Consider the following 27,610-nt stretch of genomic DNA (forward strand, 5'->3'; position numbering starts at 1 on the left):
AGAGTACTTTCACCAAATATCAAAACATGGTATGGATCATCAGAAATTAGGAGAATATGCATGTGGAAAACTGTCTGCCAATCTATCTATCTATCTATTAGCTTTCTATTCCTTAGTATTTAACAAAGTTACATTTCAAATTAGTGAAAAAAGCCAGGTTATTAAATAAATAGCATGGGCAGAAATGACTAGTCATTCAGAAAAATGTAAAGACTTAAATGTAGTAAAATAAAAATAAAAATAAGAGAAGGAACCACAACTGAGTATGTTTATAATATCATGGAAGGGAATCCCTTTCTTAAGATGACATGAAATAAAAAATTAACATAGGAAAAGACAGTTAGGCATGGTAATTAAAAAAATAAAAACTTCCAATTTATAAAAGAAGAAGCACATATACTCACACACCAACATTACCCCAGACAAAACACAAAGCCATAAATTGTTGGGGCCGATTCCACGTTAAAACCTGTTAAATCCCTAGGGCCTGCCTGGGCCTACTTAGCCATAGTGACTCCATGTTGCCTAGGTAGACATTTTGTTGTTTAATAAACGCTTCAGCAGTTACTGATGTCAGTTCCAGGTAACTGTTGCTAAAACACACCAGAAACAAGGCCATTTTGTTTAATAAACGCCGCAACGGTTGCTATCGGTTCCAGGTAACTGTTACTAAAACACAACACCTAAAACAAGGCCAGACAGGTGGAAACAACCAATCAGCCAAAGCCACATATGTAGAGGTCTGCGGTTGTGCCCTATAAAACTAGCCTGTAAGACCAAGGGGTCGTCGTCCTCTTCGGAGGAGGCCCTGACCGGTCAGTCTGGTTCCTGATGCTTGGCATAAGAATAAAATTTTTGTTAAACCTTCATTCCATGTCAGTCTCGCTCCTTTGATAACAGACCCAACATAAATAATGCCATATTTCACAATATATATGATAACCAAATAGCTAATTTCTATAGTACTCATAGATTTTTTACAAATTAAAAAAAATTGGTTGATCTTAGAAAAAAACGAGTGAGACACACAGATAGTTCACAGGGAGGAACTGCACATGGCTTTTGTCCATGTACAAAAAATGCTCAATCTCAATAAACAAACAAATGCAAATTAAGTTAACAATGATTTACTTTCACTTAGCGGATAAGTACATGAAAAAGATTGACTAATACCTAGTGTAGCCAAGATTGGGGACACCAATAATTGCCATATATTGTTGAAATAATTGTAAATTGGCAGAACTTATTCAGAGGGCAATTTGATAAACTTTATTAACATAGAAAACGTTTATGGTCTTTAGTCAGAAATTCTCACAGGAATCATTTTATTGAAACATTTATTGAAACACTTTTATTGAAACTGCCCAAAGATATGTTCATCATAACAAGAGTGTTCACTATGGTTTTGTTTGTGATAGCAATATATTAGAAATGATCTAAATGTCTAGTTCTTAACATTGAAATACATAAGTCATTTTAAAAAATGAGATACACCACATATATGCACACACAAACTTACACACACACATGTGTAGGATATATTTTTATGTGAAAAGTTAAGCTTCAAAACTATATATAGTATGATCTCATTTGGGTGAATAATGCTTTCACGATGAATGCTATCTTATGAATAGGACACATTTGCAGGAGTGTACATCCAACCATTAGCAGTGATTATTTTTGTGAGGTTGGATTATGAGAACCTTTATTTTTTAGGTTATATATTTTTATAATACTTTAAATTTTAATTTTAATAAAAGGGAAAGTAATTTTTAAAGTATTTATTTATTTGAAAGAGAGAGAAAGAGTAGCAGGGAAGGGTAGAGGGAGAGGCAGAAAGAATCTCAAGCAGACTTTGTGCTGAGCGTGGAGCCCAATGTAGGGTTTGATCTCATGAACCCAAGATCATGACCTGAGCTGAAACCAAGAGTCAGACACTCAACTGACTGAGCCACTCAGGTGTCCCAATTTTTTAATCATGTTAATGATGATGTAATAAATGATAACTATTAATATTAAAAAAACAGGATTGGTATTTTTTCCCTATCATTTAAGTGATAAAATCATTGCTTATTTAGTCTCTTTGAATTCCACTTTCATTCTTCAGTTACATGTACTCAACATGGTATGTACATAAAAGAATTATGATGATAACATGAAATCACTGATCAGATAGCTGCTTTGTGGAATGTACAAGAGTTGTAGTCTGATGTTCTTCTTTTTATTCATTCCCAGAAAATCAAGTTTCCTCCCCACGGTGGACTTAATGGTATCCTCCCATTCAGAGAAGACACATAACAGTCTAAGTTCAGTGATTCTCAATCCTGGCTAAAAATTAGAATCACTGGGGAAGTTTTAACATAAATACCTCTAACTGGGCCTGATTCCAGAAGCTTTTGAAGAATGGGCCCCAAAGTACAAGACCTGACTATCAGTATTTTTAAAAGCTGCCCCAGTGACTCAATGTGCAACCAAAGTTAAGAACCGCTGGCTTAGGTCAAAGAGGATATATTTCTAATTTCATATTAGATATTTTTGTTCCTGAAGCTCCAGGGATAATATTCTTGAAAGCTTGATTTTTCTTGAGAGAGAAAAGTGTTTTCTAAATGCTCAAATCTCCTATTTATACATCTAGAAGAGATCTTGGACTTCTGAGCATAGTTTTACTACAACCTATCGTGTAGGGAGATAAAAGGTATGACTTTAAATCTATAGTTTACAGGAAGAATAATTACTCTCTCTTCACTACTACCTGCTGCTGAAGAACAGGAGAGGGAGAGAAGAACAAAGAATGAAATTCCAGTATCTTCCCTCCTCATTTATCCACTCTGGGTTGAACATGGTTTGGGGAGAGAGGGTGGGGAAAGACAGTGTTTATGCAAGATTCACCAGGAGATGGCTGTGGGAAAACCAGGAGAATGATGTTTGTTCTTCCTTTTCCTGGAAAGACTGCAATGTCTTTCAGATTAACTTTTCAGTGGGGAAGGGAGGTGCTGTGGCTGGGTAGAAGTGACAGAGCCACCTGTGCTAGCTTTGTATTTTTCCAGACTGGGGTAGAGTGAGGAAATCCAGATGTCTTCTTGTGCTTTGGCAAGTGTGTAAAAGATAACTACGATTACTAGCCTGCGGAAGTAAGCGAGGGGTCAACAAGAGTACAAGTCAATGTGACTTTGTAACAGAAGGCCACAGAAAAGACTACCAGGCAAAAGGCCTGGCAATGACAGTGAAAACTCAAATGGGTTGAAAGTTTGGAGCCCTTCTTGACTGCAACAAAGATCCAGTCACCAAGTCTTGGTGCCTTAGCAATAAGTTTGGTAAAAACCTGCAGTATAGAACTCTAAAGAGAGGTCCATGCCCTAGTGTATTCTGAAAATTGAAGGGATAATGGTAAGAAAGCATGAAAGACTGGATGTGATGCAGTTTTAACCAGGAGAAACTGAGATCTTTTTGGAAAAAAAAAATCAAACATTTTCCATATCAGCCATCAAGATAACTCAAGAGGAAAATACAGGGAATGAGATTACTTTTAGAGAGTCACATGTTTTTCCCCCTTTATTGTGCAAAATTTACCACACTTCATCCTGGGTGCCATGTGGGATCCCTAAGAAACTGTGTAGCAAATATCTGTAGCATTGGCTGATTATAAAATCTAGATGGAGAAGAAAGCAATCTTGAGGTTGAGTCTGTAATCTTGTGGATTAGAAATGGGGCACTAAGAAAGATGCAGGCCAGACAAAAAGAAAAGTGGCATGACAAGTTGTCTTAATGCTCCTTTTGGTACACCAGATTTTGGGAGAAACTGAAAATCTTTTCAAAAGAAGAGAGCCACGTCTACCTTTGGCAATCCACACTGTTAGAGATGAGGCTTAGGGAAAGGCAAGATGGAGATAGAGATAGAGAGGTCTAAAGGAGAAGCTAATGGTGCAGAATCTAGCTTTTCTTGAAAGGCCCTGGAAGGCCAGCAAGTAGGGGCCAAGCTATGGCCTCTTCAGAGGCCAAGCTATGCAAGCCTACACGTCCTGTTGGAATAGACAGATAAAAAAAGGGATGGAACACTGATTGTCAGCAAAGAGGGCATAGGAGGGGATTTGTTTTGAAGTATTGGCTCAAGTCACTTCCTTCTTTTTAAAAGCCATCCATTCCTATTGCTGTAGATCAGCCCCAAGATAAGCTTAGCAGCAGTCAAGACTGAACCACTGGGAGCAGGAGACAATAAGGTTGATTCTGAGAAGAAGGAACATCTCTTGGGGGAGTAAACAGACACTATGCTGTGAAGGAGTTGAGAACTCATCATGGTACTCACTCTATCTCATAAAAGGTACACATCCTGGGAGACAGATAGAGAAGCAGAATCAGGCAGTTGCCTTTGGTACCCCATGTCACATCTCAGTCCACTTCTGGTAACTGCAGCCCTAGTGAACAATACATTTTTGAGTGCCAACTGACCTCCTGGTGAGAATGTCCCATCTCAACTGAATGCAACCTTGTTTCTACCATCGACTCCTAAAACCATGGAAGCCAACTTGGCCCTGCATAAGTTGGAATGCAAGGGAAATAATACCTCTAGAGACAAACTTTAAAAAAAAATGGGGTCAGAAGTTTCTGGAAAAATGATCCATGCTCTCTGTCACATACAAAATTCTGAAAAACACTTCGGATATCTCTCAGGAATCCCATTAGAATCAGAACTGACTTCAAAATGCACCCTTAAGTTGACTTTTTACTCACTCTTGTTTCATGTTTCCTCATTCCTCATTTACAATTCCTGGGATGAGTTCTGAAATACACCACCTGCACTATAAGTCTTGTCAGCAGTACTGCTTGGAGGGGAACCCAGACTGAGATATAGCAGGTTGCAGAAATAGTACCATAATGAAGACCCACAAGATAGAAGTTAGGAGCTGGGTCACTCATGGTCAAACATCACAGGGGACCCTTTTCTGGTACTAAGTGGGTAGTGACAATGCCTAGTGAGCTGTAGCATCACAGTTAGTGGGTTGGCTGAGGTACAGGTGACAGGGAAGCAAGCAGGAGCTCTGGAATTTGTATAGTAAGGGCCACTGGTAATTATGAGGCTATGCAATTACCTAGCTTTGTTAACTTCCCTGGAAACTTCCAGGAAAGAGAAAGGCAGGCTCAGTTTGGCCAAGTACCAACTGACCGTACTTTGTGAAAGCCTGTGTCCAGGGACAGCCCAAAGCATAGAGATGTTACCCCTAGGTAGCTCTCTGCCAAAAGGTAGCAGAAGCTGGGTGGACCACCAGCCCATATGGTGTTCCATCCTTGGACACATTCTTTACATTTCTCAAGGAGGTCCTGATGGAATGAAGCCCTGTTGCCACTTCAGTGACCTCTTTACTACACCCTTTGATCGGCTTCCCCTTTTTTCCCCGTCACTTTCCTTCTGCCTCACTCCTGTTGCCTAGTGGACACTTCCCAAACAAGCTACTGGTATAAGTCCTTGTGCCAGGCCCTGCACCCATGGGAACTTAAACTCAGACACCGGCGGTTTAGGGTTGGCTCTATCAGCAGATAAATTGGCTGACGGCTGTCCCTGCATGTGCTGGGCTAGACTGTCTCCTATGCTCCTGAGCTGTCTCATGCCCAGTCTGCAAGAAGATCAAGTTCCAGTCCTGGCCCTTCCCTCACCCTGTTGCAGTTAATTGTCCAGAGAGAGGAAGAGATTCTCACAGCTTTTGCTGCCTTTCATTTTTCTATGTTTTGATCTGTATATCTATAGGGCTTCCTGCGGTGTAATTCCAGGCAAGGCCTCAATGGTTCCTGACTACCTAAATACAGTTTGGGATTTGGGAGCCTTTGTATTTTGACTCCCATTTACTTTCCTGGTATTTACCTCAGGCTTAACTCCTCGTAATTCTTGGATTCCACCAAACCTTGCTTACGTGTTTTTCAACATTATCATATCCATATTTATCATATTACCAAATATGTCCCATACTTTGCAAGAGAGAGCACAAGTAGGGGGAGCAGCAGACAGGCTCTGTGCAGCAGGGAGCCTGATGTGGGACTCATTCGGTCCCAGGACCCTGGGTTCATCACTTGAGCTAAAGGCAGATGCTTAACTAACTGAGCCACCCAGGGTCCCTGTCCCCTACTTTTTTTTTTTAATGTTAAGTTAGCCATCATACAGTATATCATTAGTTACGTGTCCTGACAGTATATCATTAGTCCTCTATTTTTAGTCCTATATTTTTATTTCCATGCCATTCTCTATAGAGAAAATGGCAAAAACAAAGTCATGGAGTTTTCTGCCAGGACTACCTCATTTTCTCAGCTTTATGAATAGCCATTCTCCTTTGAACTACAACAGCCCTTTTAACTTCTCTTATGATTTCATCCTTGCTCTAAGCATTTATCATCTGTGTTCCCATATAACCATTTCCAAACTGCCACAGTGTTCTACAGGTAATCTTTTTTGCTTCTTTTCCAGATTGAGAAAAAAGGCCACGTCTTACTCATTTTGGAAATCTTCATAGTGCCTTGCACATAGCAGGTAGCTAATAAAGAGTTGTGGGGTTGAATTGAGCTTGGCAAGAGTTGAATTGAGCTGAACTGAGCTTGGTAATAGTTGGACCAAGTTGAATTGACCTTGGTAAATCCTGTCCTGATTGCAGTAGAGATAGAGATGACAATCATATCACAGTCAACCAGGAAGAAAGGACTCCATTTTCCTCTGTAAAAGAGGCAATTCTGCTCTCCTACAAAATAAATGAGCTGAGGCCAATGTTTGATATAATTTTTGAGGCCCTTTCCTTGGACTTTGGAATTAAAAAGCATATCAAATGGAAGATGTGTCTTCTATTTTCTTTCAAAGATAGGGATTTCTACTTAGGAAGTGACATAATAACTATATTGCTCAGAGAAGAGCATGGCTTTCAACAATTTTTAAGCTGGCAGGGTCTGCTCAAAAAGAAAACATGGTAATTGAGGATACATATGAATTAAAATCTTTTAAATGCATGGCCCTATTCAGCAGCAATGAATTGTTTTAATTCACTAGTTGGTACATTATGAGAGCTTGGTAATTTGTTCATCCCTTTAATAGGTGCAAGATTGAAATGTAGTTGGGGAGGAAAAAATAACAATTGGAGGGATGAGCAGAATAATATGTTCTTTGAAATGAAGCATTCTTTGTAATGGATGTTTATTTCAGATGATTACATTGTACAGTGCATTTAAGTGGGAAAAACAAACAAGAGGCCAGCTGCACTAATTTTATCAAAGTTATTTATATCAGCCGTATAATTAAAGGCAGTAATTTCAAATTAGGTTTTCTGAGAATCCATTCATAGGCAACATAAGACAACTTGTCTCTGTGGCATCCAGGCCATGATTATGCTCTGGGGGCAATGTTAACTACTGCCAATTGGCCTTGGCATTTCAAAAATTAATTATTGTTTTGAAAGATGCCAAAGCTGTTACCTCCTGCTGCTCTGCCCAGCTTAGATCCACTCCACTAGGAGATCCCAGTATATAATTTGTGGAAGTGACAAAGAATAATCAAGCATAATCATTTACAAATAACTTCTCTTATTTAGTAATACATTAATAATACCTTATGAAGAATGATTCTAGAGCTTCAGAAATGCTACTGCAGAAGCTTCTTTTCTTAAAAAAAAAAGCCTCATTCATTTCAGCAGTAGTTGGTGAGTAACATGGTAAAGAATTAAGAATAAAATGAAATTTTAAACTGGATCTAGGGAACATAAAGGGGCCAAAAGCTCAAAGATGCATCTAGACTGTGAAAATAATAGTTAATGACTAAAAAACATAATAAATGTAGAGAATGTATTTATGTCATCACAGGGATGGGGGAGATTTATGAAGGAGACCTGGTCTAACCCCCATCTGACACCACTTCTTCCATTTATAGCTTTCTCAGTGGGTGATCATCCAGCCCATGTTTGGCCAGTAACAGAATTCACCATCTCCTGAGAACATCCCTTGCGTTTCTCTAATCATATCATCTAACCGTGTCACAGTATCACACTGAAGTAACTTTCTCTGCAGCTTCCAGCACTAATTCTAGTTTTACACTCCAAAACCACACAGAATTTGCTTAATCTCTGAGTCTTTCTTCTACATCAGGTTCCCTTGCCACCTACCGATCCACAGATAGACTGCATGCTTGCACATTATCCTTGATCTTTTTCTGCAAGTGTACTTTTGGGAGCAGTGAGTTATTAATTTTATTTGAAACCCAGGATGCCAATGATAAATCTGTAAGGGAAGATTTTAGACATGGACGGGACTTCAGTGTTAGGTTGAGTAGTGTTCTACATTATTTGATATGTAATCAGTGAAGGTTCAGATTAGGATGGGGACAAGGGTCCTTAAAAAAGATTAGTCCATTTTAAATTGAAATTAAAAAATCCATTTATAATAGCACCCAAACTATAAAATACATTCAAATTCATCAATGGGACAGGATAGAGAGTTTAGAAATAGACTCATAAATATGATCAATTGATTTATGACAATGGTGCCAAGGTAATTCAATGAGGAAAGGAACACCTTTCAAAGAAATGGTGCTGGAACAAATGAATATCGGCAGGAAAAAAGTTAATCTCAATCCTCGCCCTACAAGATAATAAAAATCACTTAAAATTATTCATTCAAAACAAAAAGCTAAAACTGTATAACCACAAGAATAGAATACAGGAGAAATACTTTGTGACCTCAAACTAGGACAAGATTTTCTACATGAGACACAAAAAACACAGATCATAAAACAAATTGTTGGTAATTAGACTTGATATAAAGTTTTAAAAAATATTTTTATTTATTCATTTGACACAGAGAGAGAGAGAGAGAGACAGCAAGAGAGGGCATACAAGCAGGGGGAGTGGGAGAGGGAGAAGCAGGCTTCCCACTGAGCAGGGAGCCTGATGCGGGGCTCAGTCTCAAGACCCTGGGATCATGACCTTGGCCAAAGGCAGACACTTAATGACTAAGACACCCAAGCACCCCTATACTTGATATAAATTCAAAACTTTGTATTTAGAAAGGAAGAGAATATGGAAGGTACGTATTGGGTAAAATAGTTGAACATATAAAGAATTCTTAAACTTTTGTAATAATAATCACCCAACAAAAATAAGCTAATGACTTGAGCAGCCACTTTAAAAAGGATATTAACTTCAAACATATTTTTGAAAAGATATTCCAAATCATTTATCATCCATGAAATGCAAAATGAAGTCATATCACCACATACTCATTGGAATGGTTACAATTAAAAATACTGACAATCCGAAGAACTGGCAAAGATTGCAAAACAACTGGAAGTTTTGTACATTTCTGGAGGAAATGTAAAAAGGAAAATCACTCAGCAATTTCACATAAAGCTAAATACACTTACCATATGACCTAGCCATTTTATGTATTTACTCAAGAGAAATGAAATCATATGTTCCACCACACCAACACTTGTATAGAAATGTTTATCACAGCTTTATCAACAATAGGCCTAGACTATAAACAGTCCAAATTTTCATCAACAGGGGAATGGATAAACAAAATGTGGTATATTCATACCTTAGGATACTACTTAGCTTTAAAAAGGAACAAACTACTAATATATGCAACACCAGTGAATCTCAAAATAATTATGCTAAGTGAAAGAATCCAGGTACATTATATAGTGCAGTGTCACTTATAAAATGCAGACTGATCTATAGGGACATAAAGCAGATTAGCCACAGCTGAGGGCATTGATGGAAGAACTACATAGGAAGAAACCTAAAGAATCTGGGGGACTGGTAGCACTGTTCTGTATTTTGGCAGAGTTTTATGTCAAAACTCAGTGAACTGAATGATTTAAGGGAGATATAGTCTATTGTTCTACATGTTTGAGTTAAAATAATCTAAATTTGGTTTAATTTGACAATATTGTGGAAAACAAATTGTGGTGGGAAAAAAATACAGACTGGAAGCCATAGAAACAAATAATAATTCTATGTTCAAGGCATGAGGTTATTAATGCCTTTTATAAAATATGAAAAAAGGGAATGCAGTTAAAGGCAGGGAAGGCCAATAGAGGGAAAGAAAAAAGAAATGAAGAGAAAGTTAAAGATAAAGAAGGAGAACAAAGTTGGGAATGGAGAAATAACTGGAAAGAAAAAAGCCAAGAGAAGGTCAGAAAAGGAGCAAAGAAAAAGGAAAAAAAAAGAAAAATAAAATAGTAGAAAAGAGAGAAGGAAGAAATAAAAGCAAAAAGATATTTATATTCATATATTCCATATGTTGTGGAGAGATGTCTGGGTGTCTTTAGTGTCTAAAACTTTATGCCCTCTAGCCATGATTCTACAGTTTTTTTAGAAAATCAAATTTGTTAACTTAGCTACTTTGTTTAGTTACTGTCCTAAACTGGAACTTCTGAAATATGAAGCTGTTTAGGGACACCTGGGTGGCTTAGTGGGTTAAAGCCTCTGCCTTCGGCTCAGGTCATGATCCCAGGGTCCTGGGATCGAGCCCCGCATTGGGCTCTCTGCTCTGCAGGGAGACTGCTTCCCTTTCTCTCTCTCTCAGCCTGCCTCTCTGCCTACTTGTGATCTCTGTCTGTCAAATAAGTAAATTAAATCTTTGAAATATGAAGCAGTTTAGGCATATGGTAAATAGAATAAATAGATACACTTCAAGATTCAAGTACATAATGTGAAATCAGTTGCAGGACTTAAATATGCAACAAGGCTGATTATTGGCTTGGAGAGGGTTTAATGAATTGTGACAAAACAAGTGTTGGTTAATAAAAACAAACCAACAAACTAACAAACCAACAAACAAACCTGTCTATATATCTCCTGATCTTGCTTTAGAATGAATTTAAGGTAACTTATACAATACATATAAATACTAACAATACGCAGATATACACAGTACAGGATATGTACAGGATATGATCCAAATAAATGTGAGAAACTTTTAGAAAAAAAGACAGAGGGAAAGGTTCATGACATTGGTTTTGATAATGATTTCTTGGATATGATATGAAGAATACAGAAAAGAAAAACAAAAATAAACAGATATATCAGACTACATCAAAATTTAAAACTTTTGGGCATCCAAGCATACAATCAACAGGGTGAAATGGCAAACTCCAGAGTAGGACACAATATTTGCAAACCATATTTCATTAAGAGATTAATAACTAGAATATATAAAGAACTCCTGCAACTTAACAACATCAAAAGAACAAACAACCCATTTAAAAAAAGGCAAAAAACTTGTGTAGACATTTCTCCAAAGAAGATACAAAATGATTAATAAGCCCACAAGCTCAACAACACTAATCACTGGGGAAATGTAAATTAAAATCACATTGAGATAATCATACCCATTAGGCTGACTACCATTAAAAAACCCAGAAAATAACAGGTATTAGCAAGGAATTGAAGTAGTCAGAACCTTTGTGCACTGTTGGTGGTGAGAATGTAAAATAGTATAGTCATTATGGAAAATAGTATGGCAGTTCTTCAATAAGTTAAAAATAGAATTATCATATGATCCAGCAATTCCACTTCTAGGTATATACACAAAATAACTGAAAGCAGTTATATACTTGAGACCTATGTTCGTAGCATCATTGTCACAATAGCCAAAAGGTAGGACCAACACCTGTGTCCATTGATGGATGAATAAATAAACAAAATTCAGTATTTACAGGCCATGAGTAATTATTCAGCTTTAAAAAGGAAAGAAATTTTGACACACTCTACAACATGAATGAACCCAGAGGACATTTTGCTAGTGAAATAAGCCAGTCACAAAAAGACAAATACTGTATGATCCCACTTATATAAGATACCTATAGTAGTCAAATTCATACAGATAAAAAGTAGAAAAGTGGTTTTCAGGGGCTGTGGGGCAGGGGTAATGGGGAGTTGTTTAATGGGTATAGAGATTCAGTTTTACAAGATGAAAAGAGTTCTGGAGGTTGACTGTAGAATGATGAAAATATACTTTATGCTACTGAACTTATACACTTAAAATTGGTTAAGATAGCACATTTTATGTTATGTGTATTTTAACTACAACTTGAAAATTTCAAAAATGTAAGACAATGGGATAAGAAAGATGAGATCAAGTAAGATGAGATACATACCTTTCCACACACTGGCTAGAGTAATACCTCAAATGTGGTTCTAAAGTTTTTAGTTCTTGATATGAAGAATCATATGATTTTACTCTTCATAAGATAGAAACAAACAGAATCATTATAAGCACAATTTCTGGTGATGAGACCAAAAAGAAGTTTCATCTCTGGATGATCATTTAAGGGAAATAGTGTTGAATATTTATGGTCAACACAATTTTTAGAATGAATATAGTCATGAATCAAACACATGCCCATGATTATTTTCCAATGGCACAATGTCAAAGTATGATTCAGTGTGACAGGAAAATTTTTACTTTGACATTATGCCATCAGAAAATAATAATGAACATGTCTTTGAAATTTGTTGCTGTGTTCATTATGAAATATTATTAGATCCTTCCTTTACCCCTCCCTTTTGAAATCTTCACTGCTTTTCTGCCATGTCTTTACCATGCAATTGGGATTAACAGTGATACTTAAAGCAGAAAGAGAGGTGGGATAGATTTCTCTACAAAAGAAAAGTTTTAAAAAGGAAATGAAAAAGATCTATGAAGAAGATGGAGTAAAAGCAGACTGATAAGGAGCAGACTAAGAATTTTGTGGATGTGACAAAGATGAACGGGTGTTTTAATGACTGAGCACTTAGGGGATGGAGATAGGGAATGGATCTTTGGGATTTCTTACAGTGTATTTTTTGCCCTGATTCCAACATTCATCTCCACTTCTATCTCCAATCCATAGACCACTCCAAGAAAACTTGTATGAAAGATTTCACTAGTGATTTCAGAATTAGGATATCATTTTTTAAAAATAACATTTTGTGTTGACAAAGGACTTAAATTGGGAGAAAGAAGGCCTGGATTTATGTAGTTTGTGTCAATGAAAGGCAACCCCTTTATTTATTTTAGGAGACCTAAAATACTATTTGCTGTCTGGCTAAATTCAAGAACTAACTTGGGATGCCTGAGTCGCTCAGTCAGTTAAGCATCTGCTTTTGGCTCAGGTCATGATCCTAGGGTCCTGGAATTGAGTCCTGCATCAGGCTAGTCTTTCTCTCTTAGTTTCTGTTTATTTTCTTCTTTTTTCTTATTTTTCAGTTCTTCCTGTCCAGACTGGTGCAAGTGATTAGTAAGATTAGGAAAAAAGTGGTTTGTCTATGTTGGAATTAAATATCATCCAAATTTTCCTAATTTCTTTGGCTTGATTGTCCTTGTGTACAACTCTTCAGAAGCTACTGAACCGAAGTTAACATAAAACACATCTTGGATCTACCAATAGAGACATTGTGTTCCTCTTATTATTTTTTTATATTAGTTTCAGAGGTAGAATTTAGTGATTCATCAGTTGCATACAACATGTGTTCCTCTTCTTATGGAAGTCTCCTACCCCCTGTCCCACAATGCTACCATGACCTCTTTTTCAACCGCTCATATTGTCCAGGCCAAATTCCTGATCTGTTAGGTCATCACGAGGAGTTAGTAATTTGACTTTATATTGGATCAATTACTCAAAAATTCAACTGAGCTTAGGTTTACAGGTACTCATAGATGAGAATGTGGCAGTGCTAGTGATTCTATTCATTTTTGCCTTTCTCTGGATGGTAGTTTTGAGAGTTGGCTTTAGGTTTACATTGTTCTCTGGGGGAAAAAGAACAGATGGATTCATTGTTCCTTTTTTACAATAAACACAATAAAAATTGGTTCTTTTTAATTAACATTTAATTGCAGGAATTCTCTCTCACCTTTTAATAAGGGGTGTTGAAATTTCTTATACTGTACTGGATTACCTGAATTTGTTTTCCCACTGAAGTGTACAGTTGTTTCTGTTTCCTTAAATGTCACTTCATTCTGGATGAACTATTCTCACTGGATTTATAAATCGTTGCCTTGCATTTTGTTGCTTTCATTGTGTATTTATCTTTTGGCTAAGGAGACAAGTTTGCTAGATCTCTTTGTAGAGTTCTTTCCATAGCTAGTGTTACTAGAAGATTTTTTCATATGCTCTAACACAAAGGGATAGGGGTAATTAATAGAAACTTACTGGATGTACAATTTATCTCTCTGGTTTGCTCCTCCAGAACTCCAGATTTACTAAACTTATTCTAGAGAGCTAACGTATTGTGTACTGTGGGTCTGTCAAAATTATCCTCCTAAAAACACCTCAATCTATAGAGAGCTACAATAAGTATTATTTGACTACAATGAATTGAATTATTTGATATCATTATTAAGCAATGAACTGAAAGATTGTAGATTAAGAATAAGAAAAAGAAATCCCTGTAATGTAGGCTAAGCACTAATTGAAATACCACATTTCTATATTTTGTTTTTCGTATTTTTTTTTAAATACAGTTTACTGCTAATAATAGGGGTTTAACAGGTAAGGAAGAGGAACTACATTTATATAAATAAAGGATTCCCAAATGTTGATTTTGAAATGGTCAATTAAAGGGGAGGAGTACTACCATTTGTCTTCTTGTAATTCCCAAGGTGTGAAGGTTATTTTATGTGTTAACTTGATTTGGGTGAAGAGGTGCCCAGATTGAACATTAGTTCCGGGTGTATTTGTGAGAATTTTTCTTGACAAGATTAGTATCTAAAATAGTAGATTGTTTTCTTCAATTTCGGTGGGCATCATCCAATCTGCTGAGGGTCAGAATAGAACAAAAAAGTGGAGGAAGGAGAAATTCGCCTGATTTTGCTTTCTTCTTGCCTGCTGGAGTTGGGACATTGTTCTTTTCCTGTGCTTGGACTGGATTTTTTACCATTATCTTCCCTGGTTCTCAGAAAGCTGGACTGGAATTAGATCACTGGCTTTCCTGGATCTCTAGCTTGCAGACGGCAGATGGTTGGACTTTTCAGCCTCTCTAATCTCATGAGCCAATTTCTCATATAAATCTCTTTCTATTGGTTCTGTTTTTTGGGAGAACCAAGATTAATATACTAGGATTGGTCCTGAATAATTAGCAATGATTTCAATGATTTACATTTCTTTAGACATTCCTTTTTCTTGGGGGTGGGGGCTAGAAAGGGTAAGAATTTTTTTTTTTTTCAATTAGCTTTTGGTTTTTGTTACTGTTTTGTTATAATGGAAAGAAAATGCCTAGAGGGAAATAATGTGGAAGAAAATTATATATATTTTTAATAAGGATGGGATGGAGATGGTACTAAGGAAGAGAAGAATGTAAGAGTAAAAATGACAATGTTATTGCACAGTGTTCCTCCAGTGATCTCAAAATTAAAATAAGTCTTTCTTACAATATATATTTAATAGTGCTTTTATATGTGACACTACCCATGTTTCTTTAAAATGTTTTTCATTACCAAATCCCTAACATTTAGGTAAAGCCAGTATTTCCATATGCTCTTGCAGACCATGTTTTCTTAAACAAGCTTTAAACATTCCAAGTAAAATATTTTTTCCAGAAATGTCCTTCAAATTTAGGTTCTCCACAAAAACTGAAGCACATTCCAAAGCTTGTTTGATAAGTTTTGATTTATAAGAAAGAATATTATCTAATAAAATTTTTCTATTAACATAAACTAAAACATAGGATTTTCCTTTTTACATTAAGGACATATTGCTTTTCTTTTTCTTTTCTTTTTTCCTTTATCTTTTTCTTTTCCTTCTCCTTTTCCTTTCTTCCTTCCTTCCTACTTTCCTTCCCTCCTTCCTTCCTTGATCATTTGGTGAATAAAAATGTTTCCAAACTGTATTTGAAGAAAAATTATTTTTCTGAGTCAAAGCACAGAAAATTGAGGCTAAGTAAATATTTACCTTGATATAAATCTTAGTTTATAGATATGGTGCTTGATTGTTAGACAATTAGTGAACCACATTTCAGACTGAGTGTATTACCTACTGTGCAGAATACTGCCCCAGAATTGGGAGTACTGTGTTCAGCTTATTTATATTATGACCTTTGGTGAGTCAGCAGCATTAAGGCATATCTCCTATGTCCAAACATTTGGTGCATGAAATTAGACAGGTTTTTTTTGCCTCTTTTCTAGTTATTTGTGAAGATTTCATTTATTTTGTCACCCTTCATCTATTTCAGGTGTCATCAAACCATGGCCCATGAGGTAAATCTATCCTGTTGCCTGTTTTTGTGAATAACATTTTATTAAAATAGGCCCATGTTCATTAATATACATATTATTTATTACATGGCAGAGTTAAGTACTTGTGATATATTAAGGGGCCCACAAAATTGAAAATACGTATTATCTGGACCTTTATAGAAAAAGTTTCCTGAACTTTATTGTATGGGAAAGGTAAAAATTCATGGGGAAAAGCCCAGATGACCACCTTCAACACTAGGTACAAAAAAAAAAAAAAAAAAAAAAAGAGTGGAGAGAAAAGAAAACATGCAATCTTGTAGGGAAAATGAAAATAATAAAAGCTGAAAATTGTTATGGAGAAGAAAGGAAGGAGGCATGTAAAATGAATGTATATTAAAGCTGCAACCCTGTTTTTAAATAGCAACTCGAAGAATGCATGTGAGAAGAAAAAAAAAATAAAGGAGTTTAGGTGACTGGACAAAATAAACATGCAAACACAATTCTAACAGCTTAAGAAAAGTATCTCTGTCCTTTCCTGTTATGCTCTGTGGTACTGTTACAGATAACATCTTTGGGGAAAAAACGTAAAAATCACAGGGAGTTGATGGCAACCTATTTTCCCAATGTGACTATATTTTCGCCTTCTCTCAAATCATCATGGTTGTAGAAGGCAAACAGTGCTATTTAAGTTGAATGCACAGCACAAGATCCAAGCCTCATGTGATTCATTTTTCTAGAATATGCTGAACTTAACTTCATTTCTGGTAAATTATGTACCTGGTTCAGCACATTCCTGAGAATGAGTTTTTCTTTGAGCACAATATGCTCCATTAGATTGGATATTCCATTAAAATGAATGGATTCTCTGCGCTGAAATGGGCTACTAGAGCCCTCATACGGACTTATATCATACAAAAGATCATTTTCCTGGAGTATTTTTGGAATTTAACTACTCTAAGCTTAATTTCCTTTAAACCCACAGGGATACCTAATTCTACAATGGAAGAGAAATTTATAGGCAGAGAGTTATAAATCAAGACATATTGCACAAAAGAAAAGACATTGGGGAAAATAATTGGTGATAATCCTTGCTTTTTGTTTCCAAGTGTTTCAGAGAGAATGATCTGCTGAAATTTTAAAGAGATTTTTTTAGGACATAAATAGCATCTGCACATCGGGGCTAAGCTTTGCTGGTCCCCACTAGCTTGGACTCCAGAGTTCATCCACAGAAGACCCTCAGAAGTAACTTATCACCTCTTAGCCTGATGTCAGTGTTAAAATGCATAATGATAAAACAACAGCAAAACAAAACAAAACCCAGCAACTTCCCTCAAACGTGGGTGACTGAAAGTCTTCCTATGACACACTGTGGAATCTTCCTTGTTTATGCCTGGTTCTGTCATTGTGTCCTTGATACAACTGCTTCATGGCTATACTCATTTCCACCTCCAGAAAACAAAGAGAGGATATCTCTCTGAAGGTAAAGGCAAAACGAAGAGCTGAAAAAGTACAAGCTCCTTGCTGATTATTAGAGACAAAGGATGCATACCCATTCACCTGCATGAGAAGGTTGGGACAAGAACTCAGCAGCCCAGGAGGCTTTCTTAATGAAGAGAAATAAATAGTTCTTGGTAGATCTCTATGTGGAAGGTCTGATTAGTGGCAGATAGAGCTTAAAGTTAGCACGTAGAGTAAAAAGAATGAGTAAGCATAGGAGATATTATAAAAGGCCATGGAGTATGATTTTTACAAAAATATTGGTTATCATTTTTTTGAGGTGACTGAAAAGCATGAAGCTAGATTTAAAAAAAACTGCTGAAACCTCTTGACAACTAAACATAAACAAACATCAAAATATTTTAAGTATAGCTGTTAATTAATAAAAGATTAAAAAAGGGAAAACAAAGCCACTTTCTAAGTTTCATGTTCGGAAAAATACATGTTTATATAGCAGAAAAGATTAAAATATCCAGAAAATATGAGACTATGTGGCCAGGGCTTTGAAGTCAAACAAACTGGCATTTGAATCATAGCTCCACCACTCACTAATTTTATGGCTCCCGAGCCTCCTGAAAGTTAGTGAATTTCACCAAGTCTTAGTTTCTTTGTCTGTAAAATGGGGATAATAACACTGCCTGCATTGTATGTGGTGATAAGGCTTACATTAAATCAGGTGTAAGCTGTCTAGTACACCCATTATGTTTGGTCCCATCTTCTTCTTCTTCTTCTTTTTTTTTTTTTAAGATTTTCTTTCTTTCTTTCTTTCTTTCTTCCTTCCTTCCTTCCTTCCTTCCTTCCTTCCTTCCTTCCTTTCTTCAGAGATAAAGAGGGTGTGAGAGAAAGTGCGAGCAGGAAGGGAGAGGAGCAGAGGAAAAGGGAGAAGCAGAATACATACTAAGTGGGGCTCCATCTCCAATCCCGAGATGATGATCTGAGCTTAAATCAAGAGTCAGATGCTTAACCGACTGAGACACCCAGGCATCCCATGCTCCCTTCTTTCTTAAAGAAGGTTATGGAAGTTAAATTCCAACGCAATGTCAATTAAAATCTTTTAATTTACTTCTTTATTTATTTAATCTGGAAAACAGATAATTCTGCTGTGGACAATCCATCTTCTTCACCACATTTCCTAACCTCTTGAGATTACTTTGTGCATTTATTGGTTCTGAGGTAACCTGCTTACGTCTTACTCTAGAATGTCATGAGACTTTCTCTTGTCTTTTTCTTGACTCTAATCCTAAAGTCTGGAATAGTTTGGACATGATGTAGTAACAGAAGAAGCAGCAAATACTTACATTAGACTTATATACCATGAATTAAAAAAAAATTGATCTTTATATAAAACACATGAAATGGATACTTCTTTGGCCCTATTTTACACAAGAGAAACTGAAGCAAAGATAAGTGATACATCCTAGTTAAAGTCACATAGGTAACAAGTGTTAGAGGTGGGATTTGAATCCAGGAAGTCTAGTTCCAGAATGAAGGATCTAATCATGTTATATTGCCTCAATACGTATTTCTTGAATAAATGGATAAATGAACAAATGGTTTATTTTGGATGCCACTTAGAACCAGCCAGGTGTGGCTTCTTGTAGTTAATTGTTATATATTATGTTTTTGGATTTTTGTTTGCTAGGACGTGTGTTTAAGAAACCTCCTCTTGGTATATTTTCCAAATTTGTTGAATTTTCTCCCAGTACATTCAAATACAATATAATCTGAAGGTTTAATTGCTTCTAAAACAGATTTTCAAACAGTACTAGTGCTTACACCTCCACCTTTGTCCTCACCCCCAAAGGTTATCAGTTGACCTTTTGCAAATTCCTTGTTGTGACCTAAGTGCTTTCTCCATTTTTCCTACTGAAACCTTAGATGTTTGCTTTCTTGATTCTGCTTCTTCAGTTCCTACAGATCCATCAGTTTTCCAAATACTATAAGTTTTTTTAAAAATGTAATATTTATTCCTATTTTTAATAGATCTATTCTTTTTAAAAAATATTTTATTTATTCATTTGACAGAGAAAGATCACAAACAGGCAGAGAGGCAGGCAGAGGCATGGGGGGAAGCAGGCTCCCTGCTGAGCAGAGCGCCCAATGCTGGGCTCAATCTCAGGACCCCGAGACCATGACCCGAGCCGAAGGCAGAGGCTTAAACTACTGAACCACTCAGGTACCCTTAGATTTATTCTTCTAAAAAATTCCTTTAGGTTTATTTTAGTAACACTCTAAAGAAAAGCAGAGGTAAGTAGATGGGGTCTGTCTTACCATCTTTAATAGAAAATCTAGGTTTCATCTTTAGCTCCTTTCTCCTTACACTATCCTCTACTTCTAAGCTATCACCGAGTTCTAGTTTTTCTTACTTAATATTTCTAATCTATCCACATTTTCCCACTAACACTTAAAAAAAAAGAGTTCATTTAATTAATTAATTAATTAATTAAATTAATTAATTCACTAATTCTTGACTAAATGACATCAGCAGCCTCCTAATTGGATTTTCGTTCAATGATACTCCATTTTCCTGAAAACAAAGCCATAGCTTTTGTTTGTAGCTAATGAGGCTTTATGATCTGGCCCCTGGTTATCTTACAGCCTCTTCCTTCCTTCCCTTACATCCTACGCCTCGCTTTTTTGAATGACTTCTAAACTCATGATTAATACCTTGGAAGCTTTCTTTTCCATTGGACTTTTTAGGATGCCTCTCAAGGAGTTCCCATAAGAGTCTGCACTTACTCCTAACAGTAGTTTTCATGCCAAACTGACATGGTCTTTCCTAATTAAAACATCTCTGTGGCTTCCTACTGTACTTAGAATAATAGTCAAACTCCTTACCTTGGCTGAAGAACATTCCACATGAGGTTAAATCTTTGACATCATCTCCTACAACATTCCCATTATCTCCATGTGCCAGCCACACACTCTTCCCTTCTGTTCCTTCAACACACTGATTTTTTTTTCTTTTTTTGAAGAGGGACTTTGTATTTTCTCTTCCTTCTGACTGTGATGTCTTTCTTCCAACTTTTGGTGGAGTGGATTCTTTTACTAGTTACTCAGTTTCACTCAAGTCCCTCCTTAATGGCTGTATCTAAAACAGTCCTCTTCTCCAGCTACTCTCTGACATGTAATTTTGCTTATTTGCTCTATAGAACTTACCACAAATTTCATCTATGAGGGCAGTAACCTTGCCTATATCACTCAACATATCTTTCATTTCTTCTAAATATTCCAAAAGTGTCTAGAAATGTTTTACTCCCCAATTAAGGTAAAGGAACTAGGTAATGACACATCTATATATGTACTTATAACTAGCGTTTTCTTATTCTACTTTTAATATGTGCCAGTAGCTAACCTGAAGTCCAAATTTGTTAATTCAGTTAACATTAAACAAATAGTTATTGAGCCCCAATTATGTTCCTGGTACTGCTCTAGGTGTTAGGGATAAAACAGTAAGTAAAACAAGCCCTTTCACTTATGGAGTTCATATATTCTGGGGAGAAGGGAAGTTGGAGAAAGAGCATTAAAATAATGAAAAAAAGAAATTATATGATCATCAGGTAAGGATAAATACTCTTAAGGTAAGTTATTCAGGTCAATGGGAAGGAGGGATGTTGGTGAGGGGGTTGCAATTAAATAGCATGGTTAGGGAAGGCCTGATTTAAGACTGACTGAAGTAAAAAGTAGATCATAGATGGAGAAGAACAGTCTAGACAGACGGAACAGCAAGCACTGTTACAAATGGACATAAACCAGCTAGGAGGACACCATGACTGGAGCAGAGCAAGTAAGAAGCAAGTGACAAGAAAATTGGTGAGAGAACTAGCTAGGGACTAGATTATATGTATCTGGTATGCTGTAGTAAAAACAGTAGATTTTTTTTTTTCTTTCCTGAGTTTGGCAGGAACTCATTGGAGCATTCTGAGAATGGTACTGATACAATCAGATTTATATTTGGAAGTTGAACACTGTGTTTGGAGAAGATGGCTTAGGAAGGTGGAAGGGGAAGTAAGGAACTTAGTTATGAGATTATTGCAGTAGTTGCTAGAGATCCAGAAGCAGTACCTAAGATGGTAGTGTAGTGATAGAGGAAGCAAAAAGAGGATGAATTTAGGGTGTATGTTAAAAGTGAAGCCTAGTCACATAATCTAGTGACAAATTGATGATGGGGTAGTTTTTTGGGTAGGAGAAAAAGGGGAGAAGTAGACATCAGGATTTTGGTCCCGAGGATTAGATAAATGAAGTGAATTTATTTTGTGTGTGTGTGTGTGTGTGTGTGTGTGTGTGTGTGTGTGTGTGTGTTTAGTTTTGTTTTTTAAGATAAGAAGCACTCTGAGAGAGACATTCAGACTACAAAAGATGCTTCAAACCCAACATCTAGAAATCTTCTTGACAGGCTGCCCTGCAGGTTTTGAACCCAGTTTATGGTCTGCTCTAATCATCAACTTATTTTTCTTTTGTCTCCATAAAAATTGCTTCTAATTGCATACCTGATTTCTTTTTTTTTAAGATTTTATTTATTTATTTGATGGAGAGAGAGAGAGATCACAAGTAGGCAGAGAGACAGACGGTGGTGGGGGAGGCTCCCTGCTGAGCAGAGAGCCTGATGTGGGACTTGATCCCAGGACCCTAGGATCATGACCTGAACTGAAGCAGAGGCTTAACCCACTGAGCCACCCAGGTGCCCTGAATACCTGATTTCTAACATCATATAGGCCTAACCATGATGGAAGCCCACCTGCCACCCACCTCCTGAAGTGAGACATAATTGTTAAACTGAACTGACCTGTTTTCAGGAGAAAGACACTGGTTCAGTGGAATACAGAAAAATCTACCAATTTAGCTTCTGGACCATGAAACTTCTTGGAAAGTTTCAAAGGTAGAGAAGGAAACATAGCAGAATATGCCTTCCCAAAAGATGCCACTTTGGCATAAAGTTAATTTTGAACTGAAGACAATTGAGTAGAAGATACAATAAAAATGCTTCCCCTGATTTCCCCTAAATCCCAGGACATAAATTTGCAAAAGTATCCCTCTTTCTCTCTCTTCCACTTCCCTACGAAGGTTAATCCCCAGAGACAACTTTGTACCCTTACCAGTGGAGAAGTCAGCCATTTAAATCTGCATAACAAATCTTATTCTTGTTTACTGTGCTTTACCTAGTAACCTCTTTATTTATTTATTTTTTAAGATTTTATTTATTTATTTGACAGACAGAGATCACAAGTAGGCAGAGAGGCAGGCAGAGAGAGAGGAAAGGAAGCAGGCTCCCTGTTGGGCAGAGAGCCCAATGTGGGGCTTGATCCCAGGACCCTGGGATCATGACCTGAGCCGAAGGCAGAGGCTTTAACCCACTGAGCCACCCAGGCGCCCCTGGTAACTTCTTTATAACTTCCCTTCTTCACAGTTTTTTTTCCTTTTGGCTTTAGCTAAAGATGGTATTTAGCTAAAGATCTAAGATACTCCTTTGAGTTACTCATTTTCCCTGAGTATCTCCCATGTATATGTGAGGTATACATATTAATAAACTTCTGTTTGCTTTTCTCTAAAAATAAATAAGTTGAGTATAGATAAAGATGAGAGGGTAAGGATACAACCTTGGAGCACTTTGATCTTTGATCTCAGAAAGATGAAGATGAACCACTAAAGGAGATTTTGATAAAGTAACCAGCAGGGTGGGAGGAAAGCCAGCAGAGAAGGGGCCTCGTAAATCAAATGAAAAAGAGAAAGCACTTTGAGAGGGATAGAGAGAAACATGCAACTGCCAAGCTATGGTAAGGGCCTGACTAGAATATGTTCAAGAAAGAGTTGTAAATGTAAATCATGAAATCAGTAGCTATAGGGAATAATATCAAGCAAACAAACAAACAAAAAACGGGATGGAAAAATGCAAGAGAAAAGAAAAATTTGAGGCAGATGAAATTTGTGTGAGATGTTCAATTTCTACCTTTTAAGGTAGATCAGTGATATAGCCCCTCCAACCCCCTTAATATAATTGTATAATAATTTTGGCTATGTAAATGTTGAGTGATGTATTACATTAACTTTTTGCTACTAGTATGCATGATTCCTTTCATGTATCTCCCATTTTGGAGATCCATTTTCCTGGATCCAATGTCTTCATTTTTCTAGTTGCATTTCTTAGTTTGTAAAGAATAGAGTTCAGTAGGAACTAAAGAATGGGTTGTAACTTTTTGAGACTTCTATTTTGGAAAATATTTTTATTCTACCTTGCTATTTAATAGATTGCTTAGCTGAATATAGAATTCTAGATTAGAAATATTTTATTTTAAAAAAATTGAAGTAATTGCTCTCCCCTTTCCCTTAATCCCAGTGTTTTAATTGAGGGGTTAGAAGCCATTCTGATTCTCGATTCTTTGAAAAAAATAATTTATTTTTCTTTTTGGAATGTGTTGGATATTGTCTTTTTCTCTAGTGTTTGTAAATTTTTAAAATCTAATTTGCTGGGCACTCAGTTGGACCATTCAATCTGGAAGCCTGTCTTTCAGTTTGAGGATGTTTTCTCGAATTATTTCCTTGACAATTTCAACTCATTTGTTTTCTTTATACTCTCACGCTAGAATTCTTAGTATCTGGATGTTGAAGTTCCTGAAATAATTCTCAAGTTTTCCATTTTCTTTGTCTTTTTGTGGTACTTTCTGGAAATTTTCCTCAACAATTTCTTCCAGACTTAAATTGCTTTTTATTTCTCCCTCATTTTAGTAATATCCAATCACTCTTTCTTATTCATGGAATCTTCCTTTTTTTAAAGTTACTTGTTTTATTTTAAAGACTCAGTATCTTGTCTCTCCGTGAAGTACAATATTTTTAAAAAAAATCCTTCTCCTTCTTTCATTGTCTTTGTTTTATCAGGTCTTTGGATATTGGTTCATATTTAAGTCAATAAAAAAGCTGATTAGAAATTCTATGCATGTGTTTCAGGCAGGTTAACAGATGACCTTCCCTCTAGGGTGCCCAAGTTAGACTCTTTTGGGGGGAAATTTTCTCAAATTAGTATCTTCAGCTATTTTTTATGCTCCCTCAGTTTCTTAAAAAATAAATCCTGCCAACTCTTGCTTTGGAGCATATAGCTGATGCCAGCATATTGGGACCAAGAGAGAAGAGTCATCACCACTCATGATTCAGACTCTCACTTAAATCATTTTTATAACAGTAACCCCAATCTTAGCTGAGTCTGATAATCCTAAAATCAGAATGTGTGTGAATCATTTTGCATTCTGCCACAGTTGGGAAGGGACAGTCATCCAGAAACTTGGGGGCCAGAGAGGATCTGCAGGACATTCTGTCTTCACATGCACTTTTAATCTATTTTTTTTTATTCAGCTTAAACTGAATCTCATTTTTGTAGTACAGTTGCCTTTGATTTCTGGAATTCTGTAGCATGAAACAGCTGCCTTCTCTCTTCTTAGCATTTTTTTTTTTTGCCTCTTTGTATTTGAGCTTAAAAATTTTTTTTGACTATAATTTTAGTGAAATTTCAAAAGAAAACATGTGTAAATGTGTGTAATCCATCTTCCTGGTTTAATCAAAATTCCAGTTCTCTCTTCAGCCATGTCTGGTCTTTTGTTTAATTGCTTATGGAGTTTTTAAAAATACATTTGCTATATCCTTCATGTCTAGCATTTCTAATATTTTTTCTAAATTCCCTGTATTTTTTTCATGGTGTCCTGATATTTTCTTATCTTTGGATCCTTCTTTTATGTCTTTAATCATTTTAAACATACTATTTAAAAAATCTCTGATTTGTTCAACTACTTCAAGTTCTTGGGGATTTAATTCTCCTATTTGTTGGTGCTTGCTTATTCTTCCTCATGTAGATTTTTCCTTGTGTCTTTTAAAAGTCTGAGCTGGAAGCTCACCTTCACCAGGCTATAGTGCGTGAAAAATCTGTTCATCCTTCAGTGGGGGAATATTCCTTTAGAGGTGATTATATTTATTTGCTAGGGGTTATCATTAGCTTGGAAAAAAGTATTGCTCAACTTGGAGGCTCTTAGATTATGCAGAAAATACAAATTAAAACCCCTGACTGGAGTGTATTACAAATCTGTGGTTAAATTTCTCAGAGGAAGTTTTTTTTTTTTTCTTTTTCTTTTTTTTTTCTTGTACACACAAATGCAGGCCAAAAAAAGAACAAGTGCCTTCCTTTTTATCTCTCTATGTGGGTGGTTGGATTTCTTTTTTTTCCCCCATGTAGATATTTTTGCTGAAACAGTAGCATTTAAAGAGGTTTTTCTTTTTTTTTTAAGGTAGGAGGTGGGGAATGTTTAATTCTACATCCCATGCAGGCCCATTGTCTTGTCTTCTGCTCTGCGTGGGCACTGACATCAACCAAATGATCACAAGTGACCCGCCTGTGACAGCCACACTGTCAACTCAGGCCAGTTTCTCTGGTTTATAGTTTCCTCTTCCTTTCTGATTCCTGGGGATTTCTCTGCCCTTAGCCACTCACACAGCTAAGTATTGGTCAGGATATTTGTAATATTTTAATCCAGTATTTCTAAGTTTTACTATTTGGAGTTATTTCAGACCATCTTCTCTGTGACATTACTAGTCTCTAACCACCTTATTTTCATCTTTGAAAGTAACGGATTTTGTAGGCAAGAAAGTAGAGGTTTGTGAAGCTAAATGACTAATTCAAAAGCAGATAGTAAGTGGCAGAGCCAGGGTCACCTCTTTCCTCATCCAGTGTTCTCTCCAGCATGCTGTGTCCTCAGAATTCTTCTATTTCTAGAACCTTCTGATTTTAATGTACACCAATATATTCAAGCTAAGGATTCTGGACGCAATTCCAGGGTGTGCACGGATGTGTATTTGTGTTGAGGGAAAGGGGCTTCCTCACACCAAGAAGCAATTTTCCAACAGCAGCTGCGTGTTCCATAATTCTACTCAGTTTTGACATTATCAGATTTCAGAGGCCAAGGGCTCAGTCCTGCAAGACTGCCCTGGCTTCAGATGCCAGTCACAAGGCCAGCTTCTCACCTGTGTTTCTGATCAGAGGTTCCCACAACCTCCTCTTTGGGTTTGATTAATTTGCTACAGTGAATCATCAGGAAACCCACTTACTCACTAGATTTCTGGTTTATTACAAAGGATAGAAATAAACAGCATGATGAAGAGAGACATGGGATGGGGTCCTGAACAAAAGCGCTTCTGCCCTCATGGCATCTAGGGGCCCAGCATGGTATAATTAGAAGCTTTCTGGTTCGCCAGCCTGGAAGCTCTCTGAACCACCTCCCATCCTTTTGGTTTTATAATGGAGCCTTCACTACATGGGCAAGAATGATTAAATCCCTAGGCATTGGTGATTATTCAACCTAGAGGCCCTCTCCCCTCTGTGGAAATCAGGGGGTGAGACTGAAAATTCTAAACTTCTATTCATGGTCATTGCGCCTGGCAACCAGCCCCATTCTTAGGTGTCTCAAAAATCACCTCACTAACATACACTCAGATGTGGTTGAGGTTTGTTAAGACTATCAAGACACTTTGGAAATTTCAAGGGTTTTAGGAGCTCTGTGCCAGACCTGGGGCTAAAGACCAAATATATATTTATTATAAATCACAGAGTAATAGAAGCTCATGCTGACAACTCTTATCTATGTTCAGAAATAAGTATCAAGTACATAAAAATTAACAGAAGCTAAAATCCCTTAAGCTTCATATTTATCAGCCTATCTTTCACTCTGCATCTTGCATCTCCTTTAACAATCTCTCATACTGGGTTGTTCCAAACTTTGAGCCAGCCACACAGCTAAGTCAAGGCCTCAACGCACTTGCTAAAATAGGGTAACGAAAAAAAAAAAAAAAAAACTGACGAAAACACCAAACAGCTGACAAATGCAATCAGCTGTGATATACGAATTTGCATTGTTTAACTGGGGATTGGACACTGAAAAATAAGTCAACAGAGTATTCT

General features: G+C 36.7%; 1 protein-coding gene across 5 annotated transcripts in view; it reads right to left on the reverse strand.

The window, feature by feature from the left end:
• MARCHF1 (membrane associated ring-CH-type finger 1) overlaps positions 1–27,610 on the reverse strand; it is an 863,493-nt gene that overhangs the window by 93,503 nt on the left and 742,380 nt on the right. Inside the window, exon 1 of one of the 5 annotated variants that reach the window (XM_032863655.1) lies at positions 10,397–10,401. The exons of the other annotated variants lie outside the window; for them this stretch is intronic. The gene's annotated coding sequence lies outside the window, so the exon portion shown is untranslated. Of the gene's footprint in view, positions 1–10,396; positions 10,402–27,610 lie in introns of those variants that run through there. 5 annotated transcript variants of the gene reach the window in all.

This window comes from Lontra canadensis, unplaced genomic scaffold (assembly GCF_010015895.1).
Source record: "Lontra canadensis isolate GAN:19392208 unplaced genomic scaffold, GSC_riverotter_1.0 scaffold1, whole genome shotgun sequence".
Classification (NCBI taxonomy): domain Eukaryota; kingdom Metazoa; phylum Chordata; class Mammalia; order Carnivora; family Mustelidae; genus Lontra; species Lontra canadensis.